The sequence below is a fragment of the Schistocerca piceifrons genome, chromosome 1 (assembly GCF_021461385.2).
Source record: "Schistocerca piceifrons isolate TAMUIC-IGC-003096 chromosome 1, iqSchPice1.1, whole genome shotgun sequence".
Lineage (NCBI taxonomy): Eukaryota > Metazoa > Arthropoda > Insecta > Orthoptera > Acrididae > Schistocerca > Schistocerca piceifrons.
Window position 1 is genome coordinate 668982246 of NC_060138.1, and position 4478 is coordinate 668986723.

A 4478-nucleotide genomic window follows, 5' to 3' on the forward strand; every position below is an offset into this window, starting at 1 on the left:
TCGTGTGGCGATTGAAGGGAGGAACCGTGTTACAATTTTGAAAGACAGAACTCAGTATGTCAGCGTTCTCTCGGTTATCTTCTGTTTCGGTGCCAGTATGGTCGCTGAGTGAATGAATAGATTTCGAACCGCTAACTGATTTTACGTAAGATCATAACATCTTAAGAGTTTTTACTAAGGTCGGTCGACAAAATTTTACTTTCAGAGTAATTGAACCCTTCTCCCATTGCTCTCTTTACACTCATTTTCTTTTCGTCCAGCTTTTGTTTGTCACCTGGTTTTGACTTCTCTTGAAATTGTGATGATGCACTCTTTGTTTACATAGCTGTTTTGTGTAATACGGACATTAAATCACGGCATGTCTTTCCCATCCCTTCAGGCCCTGGTCGGAACATATTTGTCTAAGGCATATTGAACGACTCTTTCGAGTATTTCATTTGCGCTCCACATCTTCGTCCTCAGCACTGAATATTTCATGCTGACTACTCAGATTCTCTGCAATTTGTATCCTGTCACTCTTGCTAAGCAAAAATATTTACTTGTCTTATGTAACATTCCTTGTAAAACCCGTAATCATAGTTGCTAACGTATGATCACTGATACCTTCCTCTACGTCAACGGATTGGATAAATTTGGGAGTGGTTGTTGGTAGGAGGTCTAAGACGCTACCTTCTCGAACTTGTTCTCTAATTATCTCCTCGATGTAATTTTCGGAAATACGTCCGCCTCTGGCATCAGTTTTGATGGCATGACTCTCCTATCTATACCTGGCAAATTGAAGCCACTCGCTATCACAACTGAATGATCAGGAAAATAACTAACGATATTGTGCAAGTTCTCTCTGAAGCGTTCTGCCACTACAGCTCCTAACATGGACGGTCTATAAAAGCATCCAGTTACCATTTTTGACCGATCTTTGATGCTTAACTACACCCAGATTATTCACATTTGGAATCCGTGATGACTTCACTATGCGTTACTCTTGTGTACATAGTTCCACGTAGTCAGCGCGTACACAACTTTCCCACTAGAGCGCGGCCTGCTAAGCACAACATCGCAGGTGCAGCGCTCGTCCATCTCTGTACTACAAGATGGCGCTGCCATAGAGACGGACCAAATTCTGCTTCCGCCGATCCACGTATTAATATGTAACGCAGCCAATGAGATTGCTGCTAACGTAGAACCTTTTCTCCTTGCGGATCACACTTGCGCAGCAATACATGAACGCGCGAGGTATTATAACGAGTGTACAGACCTCCAATTAGTCAGTCTGCATTTGTCTGCACCTGTCTGTACCAGTCTATAGTCAAGTTTCAGTCTGCGCCTAATAAGATTACCATATTCCTGTACATAGCCATGAAGATAAACGTATGGACACTTTTGACAAGTATCAGAGATATATGTGAGAATAAGATTAACATACCAATACCAAAGGAACTTCAGATTGTCAATTGTAAATAGCATCCAGAACCAAGTTAAGTAATTTTTATGCTTGTTATTATTTTAATAAATGTGTGTGAAAATTAATCAAGTTCTGTTTAAAGTTGGTCACCGTCAATCTGCTACTCTAAGCGTGCAAGTGGCATTTCTATCATCTGATCTAACGGCAGAAGACAAGCACGCCACAATATTGCTGACACTCGCCTACTTCGTTAGAGCGACAAGTCAAATAATCTGATGGTGTGTATACTGAAGGTCTTACAGTACGCACACCACAATTACCAAGTTCTTTTCTGAAATAAATATGCTGTCACCTTTGACACCTAACCTTTCTGTTCCTAATATTATCTGGGTATTATAGCCTTCAGTAAGCGCTACTGAGTTTTGAGTCCTTCCTTGGGTGCTGCTGCAGTTTACTTATATCATATTAACGTCTTCTACACGAAATAGAATTGTATAGAATTCCCCTGTAAGAATCATGAAAGTGAATGGTGTGGAAAGCAAGAGATGGATTGGCTATGCTGATGCTGGGGTAAGGTTCTTTGATTTATTATATGATACAATATTTATTTTACAACAGCAGTCTGATATCTGCCGACTGAGCGCCTGGGGACATCCGAACCCTTGAGAGACTTGGGTCCTCCATGAGACTTGGGCTCCTGGCATTTTGCCCACCCCTCTCGTCAGGGCTGTGCGTACAAAAAAGTTCCAAGAAACGCTTTGGTGAACGTAGTAATGGCTGATCTTCGTGTATTCGAAGAAATGAGTGATGTCTTTTAGTTCTCTGTTCGTGGCTTGAAAAGCTTTTGTGTTATCCAAATAAGTAGTGTTTCGCAGTCCTCTTACCACAATAGATCTTGCGAATGCCATCAAATATTTGTCGTGCTCATATTTTATTCTAGTTCGAGGTGAAAAGTAAGATGTAGCACTTCTGTAACAAGTTACCGAACTTGGCGAAAAGTGGACCTACGAAATCTATCTGGTAAAGCAGACGGCCTGGTGAGCTGAATGCGGTCATGTGGTAGAGGAACTTTTACGCCGCATCCGCGATGGTTCTGGATATTTTGCAAGGGAGACACTACGTACGGCCTTTTCTTGCTGTTTTTCTACAGTTTTCTATTTCGTTGGAGACACGGCCTTTCTCGTGGTATTCTGTCGGAAGCAACCTGCTGGGCTATTCATATCCAACTGCGTATTGCTGACTCTAATTATGGGCAGTGAGTTGGCTCTGAACATATTCTGAATGTCGAACATTGAAGTAGGGAATCAAGTTTCGTCACCTTAGTACGTCAGAACCTCTAGAAGCCCTGAAGAAAGGTTATGCAAAAGGCCAGAAATTGTTATATATATTACTGAATTTGCCCTCCACTTGTTGGCAATTTACAGTTAGATTATAACATATTACAGCCAGTATTTGACCTGATATTAACACTCCAAAGACAGAAATACAAAAAAGTGTTTGTAATTTCGTCCCCCACAAAAATTCCCAAAAGTACAATTAATTAAAATGTATTTTGCCGTTGTAGCATTGCCATACACGTTAACTATTATAAATCATTGAACGGCCATATATGCAAAATTTTTCTTGTTATTTTTAGCCTTTTAAAAATGTCACATTAGAATTTATATGTCTATGTAGATGAAGAGCATGGTTTGTGACAAAAAATTATGCATTTCGTGCAACTAATCCATTTAGTTCCCCTTTTGTTTCCCATATGAAAAAAGTAAAGTAATCTTTACAAACAACAAATAAAATCAGTTTTTAATAAAAGTTCCAAATTTCGTCCCCAAGACGAAAATAGGAACTACACGGCCGACGAAATTACGAACATCCCAACATTCATTATAATGGTCGCTACAACAATACAGACTAAATCCCTGACTGTAGCGATTACACACGAGAAACTACAACGCACGACTGAAATACCTACCCCTATTTGAGCACAAATCAGCGTTTCCACTAAGAATTGCAGGCTGTTAACTTGACAGTTGCATTGACTTACCCGTCAGCATAAAAAATTTAATCCCCTCGTTCGTGGAAGCTACGCGTGCTGCACACAACAGATTCACTCATCAGAACAATGGACTGAGATGAGATCACGCATGAACGCAGCTAAACCTCTGTTACCAACTACGGAAACCGAAAATTGCTAGGGGGAAGAAATTTGGAGCAGGGATTAAATTAGGGCCCATTAGCATATGGATGAAACACATAAGCCTTGTGAGTATGTGTAATATTTTCCAGTAAGAACTATATTTTGACGCTTTAGTGGGGTACACCAATGCATTAATAGTCAAAAGTTGTTGGTATATTTTTGGCCTATCTGGTAGAAAATCGTCAGATATTTCTTGTAGAGGTCAAGTGTCACGCAGTTGAGTTAGCCATGAAAGCCCATTCCATCATAGCATACACGACTATAATTTCTCCCCTGATGGTCCACATGATACCTAATCTGCTGGATTAGTTGTGAGAGCAGCGTCGCCTCCGCAATGGTGTCAAATCTCTTGGATTTCAGTGACTTATTATCGACAAAGGTGTTCCGGCGATTTATGATCGCTTCGTATCCAGCCCAGAGTCACCATGGAGTCGCTCCACATTATTGCATTTGCGATATCAAATCCATCTAACTACAGAAATAACTCAGAAGCCGCGAACCCAGTAAGGTAGCTAATAGCTCAAACCACGGATCGTCACCCCTTTGATACAGAATACCGTGTTTTTACTGACTACCAGAAGAACAACTGTGTTTTTAACCTCGGAGGTTCTAATGTGCGACACGGTTCCATATGCTCTTTCTGAGGCATCACAAAATACGTGAACTTGTGAAGCTTCTGGTGATTGATTACTAGTCCTATCCATAAGAGTATTCTGAAGTTTACAATTTGTTTGTTGTGAAGTCCAGATTTTCCCTTTGGATGCCAAGTCTGGAGCCAGAATTTCGTACCATAGTATGGCTCTACACCCCATGTCATGAAAAACAATTTTTCCAAATATGGATGTCGGTAAAAAGTTGCTAAGAGGATCATAGAACTCTCTG